The 26,321-nt window shown below is 40.7% G+C and overlaps 1 protein-coding gene across 29 annotated transcripts in view; it reads right to left on the bottom strand.

Moving 5' to 3' along the window:
- MAP2 (microtubule associated protein 2) overlaps positions 1-26,321 on the bottom strand; it is a 309,720-nt gene that overhangs the window by 112,142 nt on the left and 171,257 nt on the right. For 4 of the 29 annotated variants that reach the window (XM_073633484.1, XM_073633496.1, XM_073633488.1 and 1 more), the window contains one exon: positions 1,056-1,240. The exons of the other annotated variants lie outside the window; for them this stretch is intronic. The gene's annotated coding sequence lies outside the window, so the exon portion shown is untranslated. The remainder of the gene's footprint in view (positions 1-1,055; positions 1,241-26,321) is intronic. 29 annotated transcript variants of the gene reach the window in all.

The following is a 26,321-nucleotide window of genomic DNA, read 5'->3' as shown; positions in this document are numbered from 1 at the left end:
AACATCACAATGCCTTTCCCTGTTGTTACCTGTCCCATTTAAATAGAATCTGTCATCAACATAAAGTTTTGCTGCACTGGCAAAAGTGATTTACCTGCAATAGAAGAATGTTAATACATAAATCTCCAGCTGCCTAAACACCGATTTGATGAAGAGTCCCCTGCAGACGGAGTCTTTTGAGAGTGTTGACCTACTGTGTGTCCTGCAGTGTTCAGCGCTTCTTGTCACATGATTCCTCATCAATAGACCAGCGTTTGGGGGCATGGGAAGTGTCAGCATAAGCATTTAGTGTAAGCATTTATGTTCTTCTTTTGCAGGTACAGTACATATCTTTTGCCAGTTGAATTTTCAGGTCACTTTAAATGCAATCAGTACTGAGGATTTATATAGTTTGTCTTTGCAGACACCCCCCCTTCTAAACATATTAATTCCCTGGCTGTCATGCTGATCCGATGGCTGCAGAATTTTCTGACTATGCAGATTTTTAGATCTGACTTCTGTCAATCAACTTGTATTTTCAGAAGAAAATCAACAAAGGACAACCTTCACATTCCTTAAATTTTACATGTTTTTCTTTAAGGAAACACTGTCAAAATCAGAATTTCAAGAAAAAGTTTTAAGGATAAAGTAAATTTACTCATTAACTGTTGTAACTGCCCCTAATACCTTCCATTGTGTTTAGCTTGCTAGAAAATTAATGTAGCATCAAAGGATAACAAAATCAATAGATCACTTTGAAGACCACACTCTCAGTATACAAAGTATTGATTCAAATTCTAAAAAGACCAAAACTGCATCAAGATGCACCATGGGACCACCTGGCATTTAAAGTTAAGATCATCAACCCTGACATTGTGTACTCAAAGGGACCTATTGATCATTATTTGATGTTAGTCGACATTATATTCACATGAGCTGTAACTACAGATTGTGCAGAATGGAAATGTAATAGTGATATATTTTTCTACGGTTACAGCTACATTAAAGTGAAACCATGCTTTGTCCATGTAGGTTCCCAATAATCTCTCCTCCCCAGTAGCAAATACTGTACTTACCTTCCTTGTACTCCCATGCTGCTTCGTTTAGCCACTGGCCATGAAATGAAGCCCCTCTTTAAAATTTACAAATTGCTGGAGTTGTAGCTTCCTCTGGGCTATGAGCTTCCCATGTGGCAGCACTGATTTACATGGCCGGGTAACACTCTTCCTTACTCAGATCTACTAGGTATTTATTTCAGCTCCTGGCACAGAACAGAATAGAGGGGAGCAGAGGAAAGGTTAGTATATAGAGCTGAAGATGTGTGTGTGTGGTGGTGGTGGTGGTGGGGGGTGTGGGTAAGGGTTGAAGTGACATTAAGGCAAGCCATAGATTAATCAATTTTCTTTCCTTCTACCAAGGGTAGAAGGAAAGAAAATCACTTGATTTCCTCACATTCAATGTTGATGAGGGAATGCTTCCTGCAGCACTATTGTATTCTGCTGGTGAGGGGGCTTTCCTGGCCGGCAAAACACAAGGATTATTGCTAGTAGCTATAGCCGCTGACTGTAATCGAATGCTGAAAAATCCAACAGGCTGGTTGTACCCAAGTCATACAACATCTCATAGGAAACAGCGCTGTTATTGTTTTTTTATTAAATCCTTTCTTACTGCTTTTTCAGGCTCCCTGTACTGTCCTGTCTATGCTCCCCAATCTCCCCTGTTCCCCCTCACTGTTGCTTTAGAAAGAGCAGTGTATGTTAGTTGCAGTCCCGTGCACTGCTCTATGAATAGTACAAATTCCACACTGCACAGCATCTTGAATACAAATGCTAATTAAGCTTGTAGTGCAGAGTATTTGACTTAAGTGCCGGAAGCTTCTTGGATGCAGAGAATACTTTACTTTCATGGAGGATTAGCAATGCATGTCTTACAGTATTAGAAACATGAAACAGGAACAAGGAGCATACAGCTACATGCACTGAGGAACGATAACACTTCTTCTAAATATAATACCATACACACTACAGTGCCATCTGCTGGATAGACAGGTATAATGCATATACTATATATAGTTCACAGTACTTTACATTACATGCTGTTGTTCTTCCAACACCCCTTCTCAACAGCATGTGCTTTGTCAAAATACATTCAGCTTCTTCTGAGAAATAACGTTCCTTCAACAAAGGATTGGTGAGTGCATCATCAGTCATCTCCTCTAATAGGCAGTATTGAATTTCAATAACACCTTGCTCTTGATTGTCCCTCAGTAGCTGATACTTGACATCGATGTGTTTGGTCCTAGCATTGACCCTTTCTGACTGCGTAAGCTTTATACATCCCTGGTTGTCTTAAAAAATGGGAATTGGTTTTGACATGTCTATCCCAATGTCCACAAAAAGTTGACAAATCCATATTGCTTCTTGACATGCGTGTACTGCTGTAATGTACTATGCTTCAGTTGAAGATAGAGCGACAGTTACTTGCTTTCGACTAGACCAAATTATGGTTCCTTCCCCATACTGGAAGATGAATCCACTTGCCGTACAGTCCCTGGCCCAATCAGCATCCACATATCTGACTAGTGTTGGATTAAATGTTGCTGGTAATCGTAACTTCAGCTGAATTGTTCCTTTGAGGTATTGTATCACTATTTTTATTGCGTTCAAGTCACACTGACAGGGAGCTGAGACTTTCCTGCATAGTATGCCCACTGCTGAGACTATGTCTGGTCTTGTCACAGTGGCAACATATAGCAGTTTACCAAATGCTCTGTGATACGTGTCATTGTTTCAGAAATTTCAGAGATTTTCTGAGATTGGTTGAGAGGATAATTTCCATCTCCTTCGCTCTCTATTTGGATTCCCAGTAGCTAATGTTCCCTAGCTCTTTGATTTCAAAATTTTCTTTCAGTTTGTGAACTATCTGATTGTAATCCCCTTCTTGTTCAAAACAGGTTATAATGTCATCGACATAGATAAGGATATATATCCATCTGTCTTCTTGATTTCTGGAGTAGAGACAGGGGTCTGCTTTACTTCTTGAGAATCCCTCTCTGGTAAGCACTTGATTCACTTTCCTATTGCACATCTTTGAAGATTGCTTAAGATTGTAGATGCTCTTCTGAAGTTTACACACAAGGTTGTCTCCTTGCTCAAACCCTGGTGGTTCCTTCATCTAGAGGTCTTCCTTAATGTCTCCATATAGGGAAGCAGTTTTAACATCTAGGTGTTTGACTTGCATGCCCTTCTTGGCTGCAATGTCAAGAAGTGATCTGATGGTGGAGTTTTTACGACGGGAACAAATGTTTCATCGTAGTCTTCACCAAATTGGGAGTTACCCCTGGCAACTAGTCTGACTTTGTATTTGTTGATATTCCCTTTTGTGTCTGACTTTACTTTGAAAGTCCGGTTACTCCCTATAGTTTTGCGGTTAGGAGGGAGCTCTGTGAGTGTCCAGCTTTTATTTTCTTTAAATGACTTTAATTCTTCTTCTGCTGCCTTTCTCCATTTATGGGCTTCACATTTTGGCATTTTTGTCTATGTTTTCCCAGGATATTGGCTCAAATATGCTGCGTGTTTTGACAGTATATGACAGCTTGCAGGGTGGTATGCCCTTTGTAGTCCGAGTAGATCTTCTGACTTCAGGCAGTTCAGCAGGATCTGGTGGGGAACTTGGTTTAGGCATTGTGAGTTCCACCTCTTGTTCTGACTCCTGCACAGGTTCGCATTGGTCAACCTTTTCTCTGTTCTTATGTGAATAAGCTAGTCATCTTCCACTAGTAAGCTTATGGTTGCTTTTGTCTGTCTATCCTTTCTATCCCAGTTCTCCGTCTCTCCATTTGTGGGTCTGTCTGTATTCAGCACTTGCCTCAAGTCATCTTTGTTCAGAAACATTTCTAGTTTAAACTTCCACAGCTGGTAATTGCCATTGTTCAGCTTTGCTATTGCAAACTTCACATCTAAACCACTTGCCATCTTTCCGTAGCTACATGTTGTTGTTCTTTCAACAAAGCTGAGGGAAGGAGTAAAGCAATGCCAAGTACAGGCTGACAGCATCTACACCTACGTTTGTAGTTCACCTCAGGAGCAAGCATGAGAGGGTGGCTGTGTTCCACATAAAACGAGACCATGAAGAACGAAAGTAGCCACCCTCTAGCAGGAAGTCAAACCAGAACATCAAAGTAATAAGAATTTGGAGATTTTGGGAGAGCTGAAGGCAAAACAAGGTATATATTTGAATTAAAAATACATAATGGCATATATACAGCATACGGTAGAGTTTCGTGTTACTTTAAACTATGGAAAAAGAGTATAAAATAAGAATTGGATGTAAAAACATCATTAAAGTGTTTGTTATTTAATCCAGTTATACAGCATAGCCATAGCCATTAAAAGTGATTAAATGTATTTTTAAATAGCTACTCAATCTGTCTTTGTATTAGCTTCCTGTAATCTTCTAGCATTTAGACCGGGAAAGGAAGACAGAGTTCTGTAAGCTAGTATCTGTTTGGATTCTAAAAATGACTGAACAGACAATAACATTTAGAATTTTTGGCAGGTAAGATATCTTACTCCTATGTATTTTAACTACACTTACAATTTAATTTCTTTTTTAAGTATTGAGAAATACCAGTGGGATAGTTACAAATGTCAGAGACTGCACTCTTCTCTAGAATTTCTTTGGATAAACTAAATCTAAATTTAAAGCTGGAACCAATTACTGCCTCTGGATTTTGTGCTAATTTGCATAGTATTACCCATAATTCCTATTACATTTAGCTAATCTCTTCCAAATTGAATCTCGGCTCAGCAGACGCACACTGAGCTGAGGCCTTTGTGTTGGATAAAGTGCAGTATGTGGATAGGTCACAAAATCACACATCAGGGCTCTCCCACCTTAAGCCTTCTTAGGAGAGGTTTTTGGTTGTTAATGTTATCATATCGTCCTCCTCATTTGTCCTGCAAGCTAAGAATTAGTTCTATAAATATTTATGCACAGTAATTATTGCACAGAGAATGCGTGTTGTGGCTTCTCCTGCCAGAAATGCCAGTAATGTATTGCAGCAAATATCCAGTACACATAGCTCCAGGCTTGCAGGAAATTACAAATTATTTACTGAATTGTGTTTAGGAAACAGACCAAAATATCGTTCAGGAAACCACTGCACATACAGGCAAATTGCAACTAAAGTACAATGGAGACAAACTTTAAAAAGTACTGTTTAAAGAGAATCAGTTAGCAAAGGGCATTTGTAAGATTCTGAATCTTATAACTGTGCAGCCTTAACTCTCCCGGATAAAGTTTGCTTTTATTTCCTTGTATTCCTTTCTTGTAATGACAGCTCAGCATTAGGAAATAAGGCTTCCATGGAGACTTTACCCCCTTGCCTATCACAAGTGACAGAACAAAAGGGTAAAACTGCCAATAAGCAAATCATTTGTTCTTTATAATCAAAGCAATGCTTTTAATATATCACAATTTGGAAGTGTTTTTATTAAAGCGGAGCTCCATCCAAAAGGGGAAGCTCTGCTTGTTTGCCCCCCCCCATCAGCTGCCACATTTGGCACCTTTCAGGGGGGAGGGGGGAGCGGATACCTGTCAAAACCAGGTACCCACTTCCACTTCCAGGTTAGATCATGGCACTTCCAGGTACCCACTTCCACTTCCAGGTAAGATTGCTTGTGTGGCGATCTATGCAATTTCCAGCCCCTCCTCACTCCCCCCCCACTGCCTTCTGAGAGACACACAGGTCCTAGAAGACTGCAGGACCATTCAAAAAGCACAGCGCGACTCGCGCACGTGCAGCAGGAAACAGGCTGTGAAGCCGCAAGGCTTTACTTCCTGTTTCCCTTAGTGAAGATGCCGGCGCCTGCACCCGGAGCCGATGGACGGATCGGCTTCGGGTGCCGACATTGCGCAATCATTGGACAGTTAAGTGTCCTTATATTAAAAGTCAGCAGCTATAGTACAGTAGCTGTTGACTTTTATTTTTTTCCCCAGGCTGGAAAGCCTCATTAACATTATGCTCAGGGTAGGTTCAGCTCAGGAATGAGATAGGATGATCTTACATCCGACACTTCGGTTTTGACAGGGACAGAATACAAGTAAATATTAAAATATCAACTAATCTTCAAGAGATAAAGGGATAGATTTACTAAAGGCAAATAGACTGTGCACATTGCAAAATGCAGTTGCACTCTGCAAGAGCAGTTGCTGCAGAGCTTAGTAAATGAGCAGAAGCTTTGCAGACTTCCATCATCCAATCATATGAAAGGAAAAATTCATTTATTTCCCTTGCATGTGATTGGGTATTCTTTGCAAAGTAAAGTTTTACCTCATTTACTAAGCTCTGGAGCAATTGTACTTGCAGAGTGCAACTGCACTATGCAAAGTACACAGTTTAAATGCCTTTAGTAAATGAACCCCAAAGCTTCACCATTATAACCATGCAAGAGTTGAGATTCAAATCATTACAGACTGCTTTGGTTCTCTTCAAAGGATATGGGAGAAACAGCCTACTTATCTAGTCTCTTTGGTTTTCTGTTCATTGAAGTGGATGTAAACCCCATTCATGAAATTTGACCTGGGCACATCTTTCTGTAGTGTTTACTTATCTCTCTCCAAAGATAATTTGTGCCAAAATGGTGCATAGAAACAGATTAGCAGACAGCTGTTCTATTCAAAGCACAGCTCTTCACATTTCTTCCTTCCTCTGCCTATGTGGAGGGGGGGGGGTGCCTTTCCTCCAATCAGCTGTCACGCAGTGTATGCCAAGAATCCACACCTAGTAGTGGAACAGGAAGAGAGAATTCTAACCTGATGTGCACTTTCTAAACAGTATATAAAGATGAAGACAGCAGATATACAAGTAATAGTTATGTAGGGAGATTTGTTCCATCCCTGTGTATCATCTGAGGCTATTTACTTCACTGGGTATATGTGAGGGTTTACATCCACTTTAAAGCTTATGTATACTAGATCACTCTTTTCTGAAAATAGTTTTCAACTGAGGATAGGTGAGAGGCGCCAGTCCTTGGTTGGACCTAAAGTTCCTTGGTTCGGCAGCATCTCCACAAAACAGGGGTCTTCCCAGTCAAGGAAGTCAGAAGACTTGAGTAGTCTATATATATTTATAAAAACAAGAGGAGAGACAAACACATGTCATAAGTGCCCAAGTATGTATTTTAATGATCCACAAATGAGAAAAGCATAAGCACAAAAATTCCAATGCGTTTTGGGAGTCAAAAATCCCTCCTTCAGAGCTTTAATTCATATCAAGGGGGGTCTCTACTACATAAGTGTTGGCAAGGCTGTGTAATGCTGACACTGTAAGAGAGATCCCCCTTGCTATAAATGATACAATGGGGTTGATTTTCTAAAGCTGGAGAGAAAATCTAGTGCAGCTCTGCATAAAAACCAATCAGCTTCCATTTTTCTTGTCAAAGCTTAATTGAACAAGCCGAAGTTAGAAGCTGATTGGCTACCATGCAGAGCTGCACTAGATTTTACATTCTCCAGTTCTTTTTTCTTAACAACAAGGTTGGTCTTTATTGAAGAGAAAGAAAAAGAAAAAAAACATTCTCCAGTTCTAGTAAATCAACCCCACAGTGTACATAATTTGTCATTGTTTGAGTTTAGCAGTGACATATGTTAAAGCCTTGATGAAGGGGGATTGTTTGGCCCCCATAGGCACACTGGCTTCTTGTGGTTATACTTTTGCCAATTGTGTATCATTAAAATACATACTTATGCCGCGTACACACGGCCGGACTTGCCAACGGGCTAAACTCCATCTGCATTTCCGACGGAAGATTTATGCCGCGTACACACGACCGGAATAAACTCCGAAGGTTTCTCCGATGGAACTCCAATGGTATTCCATTCAAGCGGTCTTGCCTACACACGGTCAAACCATAGTCCGACCAAAGTCCGACCATCCAGAACGCGGTGAAGTACAGCACGTACGACGGGACTAGAAAAAGGAAATTCAATAGCCAGTAGCCAATAGCTTCTGTCTCGTACTTGCTTCAGAGCAAGCAACATTTTTGGTCCATCGGAACAGCATTCAAACGAGCGGTTTTCCTGATAGGAATTGGTTAGTCAGAAATATTTAGAACATGTTCTATTTCTAGGTCCATCAGAATTTTGGAAAAAAAGTCCAATGAGGCATACACACGATCGGAATAGACGATGAAAAGCTTCCGTCTAACTTTCTTTGTCGGACATTTTGCTCGTTTGTACGCAGATTTAGAACATGTTCTATATCTAAGTCCGTCGGAAATGCCAACAGAAATGCCAACAGAAAAAGTCCGATGGGGCATATACATGGTCAGAATGTCCGACCGAAAGCTCCCATCTGACTTTTTCTGTCGGGAAGTCCAGCCGTGTGTACGCGGCATTAGACTCTGTCTTATTAAGCATTTTTGAAGATCCTTCTGGTTTGAATATTGACTGAAATTCTGCTAGTTTAGAAGTCTGAACACAAAAATGACCCACTGAAGACACAAGTACAACATAAATTCTAATATGTATACCTTACTGTATTTATGCAGAACAAAGACCACCCCATTCCAATTATGCATAGACCTGATCATTCAGGAATACATTCTTCACACCACTGATCTGCTTTCACTGCCTTCATTCACTACTGCTCAAACTCAGTGTATATGGAGAGGAAGGCTGTGGCACACATATTAAAAGACAGAGACTGTAGTCCTACCAAGGGGCACTTTCAAAGCCCTGCTTAATTTGGATGCAAAACATCAAGGGAAATGATATTAAATGTAACCTGAACTCTACTCAATAAGTAAAATCAATTAGTGAAGTACTAAAGCTAATTAGTGCTTGAGTCCGAAAATCCATTCAATTTAGCTTAGTGTAAATTTCAATCAATTGAAGACGGATTTAACAAACTCTCTGTACGTCTGGGGAAGACTATGCTTCTTGTTACAGTATAGTTTGTATGGTGTATGCTCCCTCTCTTGCTCACCAAAATGACATCAATAGGCCAACAAAAGGTTAAGTTATTTATATGTGGTCTGCACATTCACAAGCTCATAAACTGGTGTTCTCAGAATACAATATTACAAGAAACAAGGTGATTTTAGGCAGCTGGCACACTACAGCTATGACTGTATGAAAAACAATAACCCTTATAGCCAGATAGCAAGTAAAATGTGTCCTCCCTAACCCCCCCTGCACACAGCAAGACCCAAGACCTAATTTTCAATTCTGATTGAAGAGTACTTTACTAAAAAAATACATTCAGTATAATAGATATTTTAGTTGAGAATTCTTACATTTTCTGAAACAGTCATAAAAACTAACATGAGTTGCAACTTTTCCCCATTGTGTCCCTATTGCAGATTTTTCCCTTGTTGTGTCACTGGGTATGGGAAGAGAGAAGAACTTTACCAATAAGGGCACAGAAAGCAATAAAAAGCACTTTATTTGGCAGAGTGAGGAAGGGTTAGTACCTTTGCCAGGTTTTTGTTGCTGTTTGTATTCATCTCTCATACTATTTGCTGTTTCATCAGGAAAAAAGTAAGGGTAAATTTTTCCAACCTAAATCCAGACAGCAAAAAAAATTACATAGTTAAATAGTAGGTGAGGTTGAAAAAAGACACAAGTCCAACCTATGTGTGTGTGATTATATGTCAGTATTACATTGTATATCCCTGTATGTTGTGGTTGTTCAGGTGATTATCTAATAGTATTTTTGAAACTATCGATGCTCCCTGCAGAGACCACCGCCTGTGGAAGGGAATTCCACATCCTTGCCGCTCTTATGCCCCGTACACACGATCAGACATTCCGACAACAAAATCCATGGATTTTTTCCAACGGATGTTGGCTCAAACTTGTTTTGCATACACACGGTAATACAAATCTTGTCGGAAATTCCAAACGTCAAGAACGCGGTGACATACAAAACAAGTACAAGCCGAGAAAAAGGAAGTTCAATAGCCAGTGTGGCTCTTCTGCTTGATTCCGAGCATACGTGGAACTTTGTGCGTCGGAATTGTGTACACACAATCGGAATTTAAGACAACGGATTTTGTTGTCGGAAAATTTGAGATCCAGATCTCAAATTTTGTATGACAGAAATTCCAATGGAAAGTGTCCAATGGAGCCTACACACGGTCGGAATTTCCGACAACAAGCTCCCATCGTACATTTTTCGTCGGAAAATCTGACCGTGTGTACGGGGCATAACAGTAAAGAACCCTCTACGTAATTTAAGGTTAAACCTCTTTCCTTCTAATTTTAATGATTGGACACGTGTCTTATTAAACTCCCTTCCGCAAAAAAGTTTTATCCCTATTGTGGGGTCACCAGTACGGTATTTATAAATTGAAATCATATCCCCTCTCAAGCGTCTCTTCTCCAGAGAGAATAAATTCAGTACTCGCAACCTTCAATCCTCATACCTAATATCCTCCAGACCCTTTATTAGCTTTGTTGCCCTTCTTTGTACTCCATTTCCGGTACATGCTTCCTGAGGACTGGTGTCCAGAACTGGACAGCATACTCTAGGTGTGGCCAGACTAGAGTCTTGTAGAGCGGGATAATTATCGTTTTATCTCTGGAGTTGATCCCCTTTTTAATGCATGCCAATATTCTGTTTGCTTTGTTAGCAGCAGCTTGGCATTGCATGCCATTGCTGATTCACTAGGACGCCAGGTCCTTTTCCATCCTAGATTCCCCCAGAAGTTATCCCCCCCCCCAGTGTATAGATTGCATTCATGTATTTGCCACCCAAATGCATTATTTTACATTTTTCTACATTAAACCTCATTTGCCATGTAGTTGTCCACTCCATTAATTTGTTCAGATCTTTTTGCAAGGTTTCCACCTCCTGCGGAGAATTTATTACCCTGCTTAGCTTAGTATTGTCCGCAAATACAGGGACTGAACTGTTTACCCCATCCTCCAGGTCGTTAATGAACAAAATAAATAGGATTGGTCCCAGCATAGAACCCTGAGGGACCCCACTACCCACCCCTCACTATTCCACATTCATCACGACCCTCTGAACTTGCCCTTGTAGCCAGTTTTCAATCCATGTACTCACCCTTTGGTCCATGCCAACGGACCTTATTTTGTATAGTAAATGTTTATAGGCAACTGTGTAAAAATGCTTTTACAAAATCCAGCTAAACCACGTCTACAGGCCTTCCTTTATCTAGATGGCAACTCACTTCCTCATAGAAGAGTAATAGATTGGTTTGGCAAGAATGATTCTTCATTAATCCATTATGATTACTGCTAATGATACCGTTCTCTGTACTAAAATCTTGTATATAGTCCCTTAATATCCCCTCCAAGAGCTTGCATACTGTTGATGTTAGGCTAACTGGTCTGTAATTCCCAGGGATGTATTTTGTGCCTTTTTTAAATATTGGTGCTACATTGGCTTTTCTCCAATCAGCTGGTAGCATTCCAGTCAGTAGACTGTCAGTAAAAATTAGGAACAATGGTCTGGCAATTACTTGACTGAGTTCCCTAAGTACCCTCGGATGCAAGCCATCTGGTCCCGATGATTTATTAATGTTAAGCTTCCCAAGTCTAATTTTAATTCTGTCCTCTGTTAACCATGGAGGTGCTTCCTGTGATGTGTCATAAGGATAAAAACTGCAGTTTTGGTTACTGAAGCCTCCCGATTCCCTCGTGAAGACTGAGGAGAAGAATAAATTCAATACGTTTGCCATCTCCCCATCCTTTGTAACCAGATGTCCTTCCTCATTCGTTATGGGGCCAATATAGTCTGTCCTCCCTTTTTACTATTTACATACTTTATGTGTCTTTCATGTTCTATTTTAGCTGTCCTAAGTGCACCCTTACATTTCTTGTTGCATTCTTTATAAAGTCTGAATGCTGATGATGATCCCTCAACCTTGTATTTTTTAAGGCCTTCTCCTTTGCTTTTATATGCATTTTTACATTGGAGTTAAGCTATCCAGGACTTTTGTTCGCTTTTTTAAATGTATTACCCAATGGCATGCATTGGCTAATGCCCTTATTTAATATGCTCTTAAAGCAAACCCATCTCTCCTCCGTGTTCTTTGTTCCCAAGATTTTATCCCACTTCATGCCTTCTAGTAAGGTTCATAGTTTAGGGAAGTTGGCTCTTTTGAAATTCAGTGTCTTTGTATTTCCCTTGTTTCCTATTTGTGTGATTTATACTGATGCTAATTGACCTGTGATCGCTGTTTCCTAAATTGCCCCGTATTTCCACATCCGTGATCTCAGGTCTGCATTGTTGGTAATCAGTAGATACAGTAACACTTTATTTCTAGTTGGTGCGTCTACCATCTGAACCATGAAATTGTCCTGCAAGACATTTAGGAACTGGCGAGCCTTAGACGAATGCGTGGTTCCTTCCACCCAGTCTATGTCTGAATAATTAAAATCCCCCATTATGATAACACTTCCCATCCTTGCTGCTAATCCAATTTGTGATAGGAGATCCATCTCCCGCTTCTCCCTCAGGTTAGGTGGCCTATAGTATACTCCCAGTATTATTTTCTCCTTAGCTTCATCCCTTTGGAGCTCTACCGATAAGGATTCCACCTCCCCCCTAGCTCCCTTAGTGATGTCATCTCTCACATTCCCTTGTACATTATTCTTGATATATAGGCATACTCCTCCCCCTTTTTTACCCTCTCTATCCCTGTGATAAAGGGTATACCCTTGAATGGTTGCCAGCCAGTCATGAGAGCTGTTGAACCAGGTCTATGAAATTCCCACAAAATCCAAATTCTCCTCGTACAACAGTATCTCTAGTTCACCCATCTTGTCCGCCAGGCTACTGGCATTGGTGAACATGGCGCGTAGTTTAGACCAGTTGCATACTATCCTCTTATTGGGTGTTCCAAGATTGCAACTAGGACTTGTTACTATACTTACGTTGGGTTTATGTGCTAGTCATCCTACCACCCATGCCCCCAAAACTACCCTCTGGAATATGTTCCACGCTGACTATCTCTACCTCTGGGCCCCCCCATCGCCTAGTTTAAAAACCCCTCTAACTTTTTGGCCATCTTTAATCCCAGCTGATCTGCACCCTCCTCAATTAGGTGCAGTCTGTGCCTTCTATAGTACTGTTGATCAACTGAGAAGTCGGCCCAGTCCTCCCGGAACCCAAACCCCTCCTTACTACACCAGCTCCTCAGCCAATTGTTTACTTCCCTAATCTCCCTCTGCCTCTCTGGTATGGCTCGAAGTACCGGTAGTATTCCTGAGAATACTACCTTGGAGGTCCTTTTCCTCAATGTACCTCCCAAGTCCCTAAAATCGTTCTTTAGGACACTTCATCTGCCTCTGACTTTGTCATTGGTGCCAACGTGCACCATGACAGCTGGGTCTTCCTCAGCCCCTCCTAGTAATCTGTCCACCAGATCCGTGATGTGCCCAACCCGAGCGCCCGGTAGACAACATACAGTTCGGCGCTTCAGGTCTTTGTTAAAGATTGTCCTCTCTGCCCTTCTAAGAAATGAGTCTCCTACCACCATAATCTGTATTTCCTTTTCCTCCGCTTCCCCCCCACTCTCACTGGAGGAGTTCTTCCCCCGTCAGCTAGGTGAGTCCCTCAGCTCCAGCAGTGCTGGTTCCTGACTGGTTTCACCAATGTCTCTCAATGGAGCGTGCTTATTGGGATGCTTCAGCCCTGGATCAGCCTCCCTGGCACTTCCCCCTCTACTCTTCCTGACTGTCACCCATCTACTCTTTCCTAGTGCCTGCACCTCTTTGTCTCCACCCGTCTCTGTGCTGGCCCCTGCCGGCACCTGCCATGTACGTTTCTAGCTCTCCTTTAGTATGGAGGGTCTTCTCAGTGCTGACAGTTGCTTCCCCAGATTCAGAACCTGGGCTTCCAGGGAAACAATGTGCTTACATTTTGCACAGCAGTATTCGTTCCCTCGATCGGATGATCAAGGAAGGCATACATGCCGCAAGATGTACACCGAGTCGCATCTTCACACCCACCGGGCATCGTACCTACTAATTTAACGAGGATTGGGGATTATACCCTGTTCAAATTACCTAACAACTAGCTTCCTGACACTAATACTCAACAAGACAATACACAGGTACTCAACAAAACAATACACAGGTACTCGCAGACCATGTGCACTGGCTGACCAGTGTGCACTCGCAGACCAACATGCACTTGCAGACCAAATTAGTTTCTAATCCTTTCCCACTCAATTTAAAACAAAAGTAAAAAAACCCTAGTGTATTGTCATCGGAATTCTAAAATTCTACATGTATTTATACACTCCTCTATTATTGTGAATAGGCTTTTACGTACGTTTGTTTGTTACAAATTTACAAACATGCATATGTACTATTATATTATTCAAGCCTTTTCTGGTAAAACTGGGACAATTTTGATTACATAAGCATTTTGCTTTAATGTACAGCCTACCTTTTAACAGTGTTCAACACACTGCTTTTGGCTGTCATTTTTACACCCTTTTAATGTAGCAGCTGAAAATGACTATGAAAAAAGCTTGTAAATGCTTTTAGGATAGATCAGAAAACCATTTATTTCTGCCAAACAGTAATTAAAATGTTCAGGCCTTGAGTGTAAGAGATGTAACCGAAGTGTATAAAAAAGCAGGCTTGTCCATGAACCTGGGATGACTGGCAAACGTCTTTTTTTCTTTACCTATAAATCCTCCATATCTTGTTATATACAAGAAAAAAACGTTAAACTCCTTTACAGATGATACAGGGACCCATACTCCCTGCACAAAATTTTACCGTCGGTCCCCCCTACTTGTTGGCAGTGTAAATCGGCTGAGGGAACATGAACATATCTCCACTTATGGTGGGATTGTAATAAGATCCAGCCCATTTGGTCTCGGGTTTTCTCCATGCACGGTGGCCTGTATATCAGTCTCAGATTCCTACTCCAGAAATGGCCCTACTATCCACGCTCCCAGGTTCTATTGCATCACAGAAACGGAATGTGCTGCGTTTTTTCCTGTCAGCGGCTAGACAACTGATCCCTTTATTCTGGAAAACGACTACCAACCCCCGCCCCCCCCGTTGTCCTTGCTTGTGAGTTTCTACTGTAAGGAGGTGCTGGCTTTATATAACGATACATTCGACAAGTTTAAAGCGGGAGTCCGGCGACCAATCTTTTTTTTTTTTTGCTAATCCCAAAATAATACTCACAGTTTGGGTGTAATATTTCCGCCTCTGTCTGTTTTCGTACTGAAGAATAACTTAAAAAATGTGATGCTGGCTGTTTCCATCTTGCTTGTGGGCATGGGAAGCCCACAAGCATTGATTTCCGGGATGCGGTGAATGCTGTTCATTCACAGCTTGTTTCTGCACTGAATCTTGGGAAGCCTGACACCAAGCTCCCAGGAAACAGTGTGGCGCCGGGGAAAGGCAATAAACACGTCTACTCCCATGGGAGGAGAGACAGGAAGTGCCACAATAAAGTACAATATAAAGGTAATTACAGCGATAAAAAAATTTTCGTGCGGCATTTGAACATCTATGCAATTAACTGAAGGGGGTAAGATTAAGGTAAAAATTTGAGTGGAACCCCGTTTTAAGGCCCTTTGGCCTATCTGGATTGAATTTTCCACTTCAGATTCCCTGAAAAACATGTTATTGCCCGATGACTGATATGACTCCACCTTGACCACTCTTTATAGATGTGGCCTATCAGATTTGCTCAGCCTTTTCTCTTCTTTCCCCGATCACATTGGGATTGTTCACCCTCTATTCTCCTTTTCCCCCTCTTCTCTTTTCTTTTTTCTTTTATTTTCCCATTCCCCCTTTGATAGACCTGAAAGTGTACACCTCCGGTTCTTGTATTTCCTAAGTTTTTTAGTTTTTTTTTTTGTTTGTTTATGTTTTCCTTTGCCGAGGGTACCCACCACTATTGCTAGGTTCTCTATGATGATTATGTTTTATCCACCTTTGTTATATAATTTGTATAATATTGCTTGTACAATGGATAAGAGGACTTACCTCTGTTGCTATAATAATATTTTTTGTTCTGTACAATAAAAATATATTTACCTCTAAAAAAGCAGGCTTTTCTATCAGTACAAGGAATATCCTCAAGTCTGAAGAAGACCAGCTCAGACCGCCAATGCTGTAAGCTTGCAAAGATATTTATGAATTTGCACAAATGTAACTGTTAGTGTATCTTTAATGAGAACCTCACCTGTGGAAGATATACCATCAAAGGTAAGTGGAAGGCAAAGGACTAGCCACCAGTATTGCCTTTAGGCTATCAGTACAAGTAATATACTTAAAGTATAACTCCACATTCCGCTCTGGGTGATCTATGTACATTACAAGGATTTGTTGCAGATTCCTACCTTTTGTTATTCTGAAGAAATCGCTGTGTGTTTGTCTGTATTCATGTGAGAAAGTGAGACTAATGGGATTGGTTTCATAATTATAAATTAGCTGTGCACCTGCAGGGCTTTAATGAGGAAAGCTGCTGGGCCTGCATCCCTTTAGCTGTGATTTGCTATTGAAAGTATCTCACCAAAAATGATATTTTTGCCTGAAATCTGACTTGTATCTTAGGGCAGACTTCTAGGAAATCGAGGAGCCAATCACAGAAACAGGAAATGATGTTTCTGGGGGCATTCTGTACACCTTCTGTGTAAAGAACACCTTCAGGTAGCCATATTGCATTTTCAGAAAATTACAGAGCTGCAGATTGTAAATGAAAGTTAATTTTTAATAACATTCAATTACAGTATGACTCGTGTTGCAATTGTATACGTTATATTACTATTTCTTTATTTGCTATTTTTTTTCCCCACGAAAGTGAAGTTATCCTCTAAGCCTGAAGAAGACAAGCTTGGGCCACCAATGCTGTGAGCTTGCAAAGATAATTATGAATTTGCAGAAAGGTACTGTACCTTTGTTAACCACTTCAGCTCCGGATGGTTTTACCCCCTTCATGAACAGGCAATTTTTTTATTTTTGGCACTGCATCATTTTAACCTCCCTGGCGGTATGATTCTTTCGGATTTTAGGTGCTGAAAGCGGTACAATTATTTTGCATGGAAATTTGGCGTTTTATATTGTAGGTCTGTAAATCTTAACAATAACACACTTAAATCTGTCCAAACCAGAGTCTAGTAGATATCGCGGGTATGATAAAGTTTGAAACACAAAAACATAAATTATAATATAATAAATAAAAATAAATAATGTAAAAAAATAAAAATAAATAGTAATAAAATAAATTTCCCCATGATTCACTATCGCTCAATTCTGCAAGTGTTCTAATTTACTATCGCTGTTTTCTAGCTGGTCTAAAGCCACTTTTGACGTAAAGGGACACTTTTTGGTTGCTATGGACAATCTCCAGTTTCCAGGCAGAAAGAACAGTGTATATCATGTAAAACTGCATGCAGGGCATGGGCCAAAGCACTGGGGACAAAAGGGATGTGAAATCATTTCATACAGTACTGTAATCTGTAAGATTACAGTACTGTATGTGTTATGATTTTTACTGTTTTTAAAATTTGCCGCCAGGCTCCGCCCCCGTGCGTCGCGACGCTCGCAGGGAACGGAGCCTGGCACAGAGAGGCTTCGGAGGAGGACACAGCCCGCGGACACTGCGGGGGACATCGCAGGATCCTGGGGACAGGGTAAGTAAGGAGGCACCAGGAACCTGCGATGTAATCCCGAGTGTGGCTCGGGGTTACCGCTAATGGTGCTGAATTTTAACCCCGAGCCACACTCGGGAAAACCGCCAGGGAGACTACCTGACAATTGCGCGGTCATGCAACGCTGTACCAAATTTATATCCTTTTTTTTGTTCACACAAATAGAACTTTCTTTTGGTGGTATTTGATCACCACTGGGTTTTTTATTTTTTGCGCTATAAACAAAAAAAGACCAATCATTTTTGAAAACATATATCTATTTTTCTGCTATAAAACATATCCAATAAAAAATGTAAAAAATAAATTTTCTTTATAAATTTGGGCCAAGATGTATTTTGCTACATATTTTTGGTAAAAAAAAAATCTCAATAAGCGGATGTTGATTGGTTTGAGTGAAAGTTTTAGCATCTATAAACTATGGTATATATATTGGAATTTCTATTTATTTTTTATACTAGTAACGGCGGTGATCAGTTACTTATAGCGGGACTGCGATAGTATGGCAGGCAATCTGACACTGACACTTTGTGGAAACCAGTGACAAAGATACACTGTCACTGTACTAATGACACTGGCTGCAAGGGGTTAATATAGAGGGCGATCAAAGGGTTAAATGTGTGCCTAACCAGTTTTGTTTTCAGAGTTTTGTAATCAGAGGTGCTTTTATTAACGGGTATGCCATTTTTATTATTATCAATAACCGGTAAATCTGTATTGTAAACATTGACCGAGCTCTGTCCTGTCTTCCTCCTTGCTGATCAGCCGATGTTGGCAGTCAATCATTGGCTGGCACCGGATGATCGACTTGTGGTGTGACAATCACTACCCAGAAGTGCTGGACCATGTATTAGATACATGATCCGTCACATGAGAGCCGCTTTGCCGCCGTACTCCTACATGAGGTGGTCAGCAAGCGGTTAATGAGGACCCCTCCTGTGGAAGATATGCCCAGAAAAGGAAAGTGGAAAGCAAATGACTAGTCACCAGCATTGCCTGTAGGCTCCCTGCAACCAATGTTTTCCCCACTGCTGACTTACCTTGCCTTATTCCACCTTACACCACTCTGTGGCGGTGGCCAGCTTGGTAAGGAAGCAGGGCTTTGCTTCCTTGTGGCAAAGATACTTCCTGATAACTGGTGATCTAATGGCTGGTGGGGTAACATTTAAGAAGAGGGATGAGCAAACTGGGGTGTTTGGAAAAAGTCTTTACCGAAAATTCTATTAAAAAAAAATTAAGTAATGCCCCCCTTTTTCACATTGTGGGGGTCTTTAATACACATCCTGTCTGTTTTTTTTAGGACTACTAAATACCATCTCTAGTTCATATTCCATAATTCCTGTGATGGACTTACCTTCATATAAAGTGGTGACACTAACGTATGGAAAGATACTAATCAGTTAGACACTAAACGTGCCTATATTACAAGGTCCAGGAGGCTAATAAAACACATTAGATCTCCTAAAAGAGATGTTCATCATACCATTATCATATCTGGTGTCTAAATAAATTGCAGTTTCATCCTGCTCAGTATTATGTTGATTGTTGAACTGTGAAATCTTGTCAGGTGGAACTATAGACGTATTTAAAGTGATATTAAAGGATTGCTTTTTTTTTTTATTATTAACAAACATGTCATATTCCACTGCTCTCTGCAGTGATTTTGCACAGAGCAGCCCTTCTCGGGTCCCCCATCGTTGCTCTTGGCTCCTCCCTCCTTCTGACTGCCCCCAGAGCAAGCAGCTTGTAATGAGGGCATCCAAGCAGGCTCGTTCCTGGGCCATGGCCCTGCATGCCCATTCACACACAGAGCCGCAGCTCGGCCCTGCCCCCCTCGCTATTCACTGCTGTCTCAGCCAATGAAGAGAGAGAGTCCCCAGAGAGCCGAGGCTCTTGTACACATCTCTAGATAGAGATGGGGCTCAGGTAAGTATTAGGGGGGGGCTCCTGCACAGAGAATGTTTTTCACCTTCATGCATAGAATGCATGAAGGTAAAAAATCTTGATCCTTTAGAACCACTTTAAAATAGTTGTCATTAAGGGTGTATCTGCTGAGCATGATAAAATAAACCAGCACACCGATCAACAGACTCCTCAAACCCTTTGACTGGATGCATATAGATATGCGACACTCTCTCTATGGCCAACAAAATGCCATTGCATCTGGCAACTGCAGCTCCAGATGATTTGATATCTCAGACTAGATTAGCAAGCAAGCTGTAAGAAAATTGAACTCTGCGTGAAACCAATGACCAAACAAACCCTGCTTAAATATTTTTTACTTTGGATCCTATTTATTTACTGTTGCTTGCTGTCTGTTTTATAATATTTTTTCTGTAAATATTTTCTTGCATGTTTTTTCTTTTCTCTCATTAAAAAGATATTAAAAAATCATCAAGCTGTATCTCTGTATGCTCAAATTGCAGTTAAAAAAAGTGTACTTTTGTACTCATTCACCGGGGGAAGGGGTGATTTCATATCCCTTAAGTAGGAGAGGATGTGTGAAAAGAGTCCAATGTCCCTTAACATCAGTGGTAATTTTAATGGTTTATTTAGGAGCGCTGCACTGGTATTTGCAAAATTTTAGTTATCACTGTTTCCCTGATTGGGAGTATAGAAAAGTGTTCACCAGCTCACATGGGGATGAAAAACAGTAAATTCATCATAAGTGCAGAGTTTTTTTTTTTTGTTTTTTTTTTGGGACAAGGTGCCTTGAAAGATTAGGGGAAGGAGGATTGGCCATCCCCACTTCAAAGTACCAATTCAATATTGAAGGGCATGTGACCTGGTATGGTACAGGAAGAGGGGACTGCATGCTCACTCCCTTCCCTTTCCTAGTAACCCAAGCTGCATGCCTGGATAAGGATCTTCTTGGAACTTTAGGGGGAACCTGATGCAATTATTTCATGTTTTTCCCTTTTTTAACTGTGTACTGTCCCATAATAAAGAGGGACCCCAGATATGCTCCCAGCAGAATGTGTATGGTATATATTGCTGTTCGCATGACAACTCAGAGTATTAGATTTATCCTCACTTTTGGTCTCAGTGGCAATGATCAATAAGACAAACAGATAAAGTGATTCTTGGAACACAGACAGCAATCTCATGACACAGATGCTAATAAACAGTGGTGGCTCATCCATTAGGGGTGCCCAGGCACCGCCCCCTCTCTCCAGACACTCCCCTATATGCAGTCGATAGATTGCCACCGCAGCCGTCCCCTATTCATGTGTCCAGCCCCTTTCGGGTCACCGAGCATATGAATTACAGCGGCCAGGGGTTTTTTTCCTAAGAACCTGATTAGAGCCAGAGGCTCTAATACGCTTCAAAATAGAGTGGACTCGGGACGCAGAGCATTGCGTCTGGAGACTACCCAGGTATGTTGCAACAGCAAATGAAAATTTGCTGTTGCAACACAGATCCTCCTCTTGGCCAATCGGGAAGCAGGTATGAAACCTTTTCCCGATTGGCCAAAACGTCAGACGATCATTTTGGACGCCTAGCATTGGGAGGAGCAGAGAGGAGACACTGCGGAAGCTGCTCCAGGAGAGGACACTGGAGCAGCTTTCCCCAAGTCTGCCACGCTGGAAGATGGCCAGGTGATGGTGGTGGTGGTGGGGTGTTAGTGCCATGCCGCGCTGTGGAGGGGTAGGTGACAGTTGTGCTAGTGCCGCTCCACCAGCAGCCCGGGGGGGTGGTTTACTGCTCCCCCCACCAAAAAAACCTCACCAGCCGCCACTGGTTTCTAACATTTCTGTACTTCATCTAAAACAAAAAAAAATGGCTCCACATACATTTATTGATATTGCAGCACCAGTCATAAGTAGGACAGCATTGACATGAGGAAACAAAAACCTGCCTCTACCAAGATGGTGGCCTCCATACAGAAACACAGTACAGAATAAAGTATGGTAAGTCGGTGATGTGGAAAAGATCACCCACAGGGGGACCACAAGCATTAACAGAGACTAGTCTTTGCCTTCTCCTTGCCTTTCACAGTTCAGGTCAATTTTAAAAGCCGTTCCCACATGGCAAAAAAGCAACCTAATGCTACTCACTAGAGTCAGTTATGTCAAGGCAATATTTAAACCACCAAAATTGTCCCACAAAAACAAAAGGTAAAATTGCATACATCAGAAATCATCATAATAGAAACAGGTGTGCTTCTATACAAAATCCAATTCCTAAACCACAAAAGAAACAGCCACAGCTATTTTCCTAGTATGTATGTGTCTGAGGTCTATGGCCAAAACACTAGATCAAGATGTCTATCTGGCGCGCTAGTCAATCTGATAATCCAATTACAGCCATCAACATCAATGTTTCCTCAAAGCTGGTAAAGAAAGGGTTAAAGGGTTAATCCAATTTCCACATGTCCTTCTCAAATCTGCATTCAGTATGGACTAGGAATCAAAATAATGTCTACAGATTTACTGAACATGTCAAGTTAAAGAAGATATAAAAAGTAGGGGGACATGTCAGTGGATATATCCTACTTTCCTCTAACTACAGGATGTGCAGGGGGCTATAGCTGCACCAACATCACACAGCTTGTTTTTAGAATATGTACTGACCATGACTTTATAAATAATACACATGATTAAGAAATGCCTTTTTTGCTTTAAGTCTTCTTTAGAAAAGACAGAGAGAGTTGAATACAATGATTTTAGTGCTATCTACACACACACGGATATTTTGTCTGATAAGGAAAAGATTCAGTATAAAGAAGTATAGTTCCTGACCACTGATTTAGGAGCCACTCCTGCCTTTTAGTTAGCTTTGGTGTGGCTGCCTCTTTGCCTGTAGTCCATCTGATACACTGCGGCTGATCTACTAAAGCAAAGAGAATGTGTACTTAGTTCCGCTAATAGGGTGAAACTTGCTCATGATTGCATATTCAAAACACAGCTTCATGTTATTCACTAAGATACGTAAACAGTCACTTTGGAAGTAAAAGCTCCTTCAGTAAGTCTACCACATTATGCACTTCCCATATGTTATGAATGTAGGCATGACAATATTAGATTATATTATCATGACTTATATTATCTGAGCTCTTTTGTTTTTATACTGAACTGTGGTACTTCAACACTTTTTAATTCTGAATTTATAAGCAAGCAGACACTGTTTTTAAATGCATAACTAGAGCCATAACAGTTCACATCAGTTGTATGGGGCTCAGCAGCACAGAAGGCCCACAAGCGACAACAACCTACACTGACTGTATGCATAATAACATAAACTGTGAAATAGTACAAGGAAAATAGTAAAAATGTAAATTGTTTGCAGTATTTGTCAGTAGTAGAAGCAGAAAACAATCCAGTCAAATTGAAAAGGTGTAATTCCTGCCCTTAGGCCCCTTTCACACGGACGGATAGAATGGTGCTTTTAGCTGCGGATTTTCTCGTTTTCTACCACAGCTAAAAGCACACAATGCTTTCCTATGGCCCCATTCACACACTGCGTTTAGCTGCGATTTAGTTACTTGCGGTTTGGTGTGGAAAGAAAAAATAGAATTGACTGCGTCCAGGAGCGATTTAGCGCAGCTATCTGCACATAACTGCAGGTAATCACAGTGTACTATTTCTCCTGCGGATAGCAGCGGCAACAAGGAAAGAAAAGCAACAGGAAGCACATCAGAAATAGCAAGAATGCTCCAAACACAGCTAAACGCAGCTGCATGTAAACGCAGGTAAACGCAGGTAATCTCACTGTACAAATGCAGCTGATCGCAGTGTCTGGAGTCTTGAATTTCACAGAACATATTATATGCTTTTAACTGCGGCAGAAAAGCCGTCCGTGTGAAAGGCGCCTTAGAATGTCCCGCCAAGATTCTCTAACTGTTAAAAACTTTTCTCCTATGATTTAATGTTTCATAAGTAATTACAAGATCCTCACTTTTTGAAACACAAAACTAAATCTGGTAATCTGTAGAGATGTAGAGATGAAACCAAGTTACCAGACAGAAAGACAGGGGCATCGCTCATACCGGCTTGAGCCGTTGAGTGAATGAAGCGGGTGCTCAGGCTCAGATGTCCTCTCGTCCACCAGTTAATAGCCAAACGAATGAGAGTGCCGGCAGCTCCGAAAATCCTTATGAATGCTTTATTAGTTACATGACAGTGAGTAAAAGCAGTGCTAACGCGTTTCGGCGATAATCCTTGATCAAGTTGCCGGATCTCCCATTTGTTTGGCAAGTTACTAGATAGTTCTAACAACACACTGTTCTAAAGTTTAGCCATTGTAAATGCATTAGAAAGCACCAATATTCACATTCTCATTTTTCAGCTTAAAGAATACCTATGCCGAAGACAAGCAATGCAACATATTGCACGTTACAGTCCTTAGATGTGGTAGCTGTTTTAGTTTTCTTTTTTATCAGGCTAAGAACATTTTCTGCAATTAGAGAAATTACTTGATGATTTTGTCAGAAATGCAGTGTCCTTTTCACTTCCTGTTAGCTGCATCAAAAAATATACTGTATTCCTTCCTAGCTATCTTCTGTAAACTACCAATTGCTATGTCCTCCCCCCCATGTAATGGAGATGAAGAGATAGGGACATGTTTGTGGCCCATATCAGAAGTGCAGCCTAGGGAAACAATTATGGCTCCCTCCATAGATACAGTGGAGGAGTGACGTAGCCAGCCAGGGACAGGAAGTGTTGTATTTGCAGGATTGCCAGTTGAAAATAAAGCAAAAGAAGCTTGAAAAAAGAAAATGAATGCAGTCATTACACCAAGAACCAGTAAGCTGCAATACATTATATTATTGGTTTTGGGTTTAGATATACTTCTTATAGAATATCAGTAACTACATATTTTTACCTACATGGAGATCTTGTTACATCACACTATTTATACACAAGATCGCAGTGAAATAAAAGTCCCACTTTTACTAATGCAAAGGTTCTTAGTCTAGTGATTGTACCAAGAGTGATAAAAAGGTGTTCAAAACCACTGGGCTAGCCCTATTGAAAAAAAATATGTTGCGTAATGAAAGAAAACACAGTTACTTGATACAAGTAACTCATGCACATATTAAACACAAATGAATGCAGTTATGTATTCATCAAAACCTTTGGGCTTATGTAAAAACATATAAATTCATCTCCCCTTTGCCTACCACCACCACCCAAGCAGATGAAGAATACAGTGCTTGTTTTGTCCAAGGGATGATCCATTACATAGTAATACCAACTATATTGCAGGGTTCAACAGTTTTTCTCCTTGACAATCCCAGTTGTAAAAATCCCTCCAGTGAAGCTGCTCTGATTGCCAGTCTCCAACAATCTTGTTGACCCCACCCCCTCTGGCCAAAGTCATCACGTACAACACAAGACTTGTGGTCTTGCATTTATGTTAGGAAGTTGGCTCCCTGTACAGCAGCACTCCAATATGAAGAGAGCGGACCGGCACTAGTTGCAATTTAGGTTCTGCTGCAGTGCACATGTACAGACATGAATGTGCTGAGATCTGGAAAGGTCAGAATGAGTAGACAGATAAACTCATCAGTGTGCTGCTGTTCCTTTATTGTTCAATTAGCAGACTGTGGGTCTTTACTTAAGCACACTAGGCTGGAACAATAGCTAACTGAAAGCTTTCGTTATTATTTATTTTGTTTAATCTGTAACAGAAATCTGTGTCAGGAAATAAAGAGACTGCTGTACGATAATCAAATCAGTTGACAATTTGGGCAAAATTGAAAAAAGCAAATGGTAATGTCTCAATATATGATCTCAGATATGTTCAGTCCACAGAGGATCATATAATTTGTGAATCATGATTGCCTGGACTCCTGATATACATGATTCTCCACAGATCAGCAAGATGTGCAAATATTCAGGTGAGTCAGTGAGCCTTCTTATTTGAGCATCACTCTATGATAATCAGCTCTAGCTTTAGAAGAGGCCCTTAGAGTACAAACCAAACTGGGCCATTTATGCATTTCTATGAATCATTACTTTATTTAAACATATAGGGCATATAAGTCATGTTTAGATAGTGAACTGAATGTGTCATTTGAAATAGAACTATATTCTATTTTTCTTTTATTGCAGTTGCATTTTCTGTGAATTCAGAAACTGAACCCATCCCGGCTGACTGACCTTATTCATATGTCAGTCAATTAGACTGCCAGCTGGACGATGGTTTTTATGTGGTCACCATTGGACCATTCTAACAGTAACTCATAAATATGTATTAATCTTCAAGAAAAGACTGGGTGTACTAATAGGCCATGGCCACTGTAACGTTAAAACCATTGACCATTGTAACCAATCAGGTTCTTGCTTTCATATTTTAAGAGTAGATTAATAAAATAAAAAAATAGGCTGACAGACAACATCTGAGGACCATCTATCACTTTCAAATGCATCAAAATAACCTATTTAAATGTATAGCATCTAAATATCTGTTCTTGTTAACACATCTTTTGTCATCCAGTGTATTTTTATATGCATTAGGACAAGGATCAGTCCCCAACGTTCAAGGAACCATGCATGCGAAGTTCAACTACTGCTGATAACTGAGGCTTGACAATCAAGTACAACCCCAATTCCAAAAAAGTTGGGAGGCTGTGTAAAAGCTACATAAAAACAGAATGCAATGATCTGCAAATCTCATAATCCGGGATTTTCACAATAGAAAATAGAAAACATCAGATGTTTAAACTGAGAAAATGTACTA

Source organism: Aquarana catesbeiana, linkage group LG06 (assembly GCF_042186555.1).
Source record: "Aquarana catesbeiana isolate 2022-GZ linkage group LG06, ASM4218655v1, whole genome shotgun sequence".
NCBI classification, from domain to species: domain Eukaryota; kingdom Metazoa; phylum Chordata; class Amphibia; order Anura; family Ranidae; genus Aquarana; species Aquarana catesbeiana.
The sequence above is the reverse complement of the archived record's forward strand: the minus strand, read 5'-3'. Positions and strand labels throughout refer to the sequence as shown.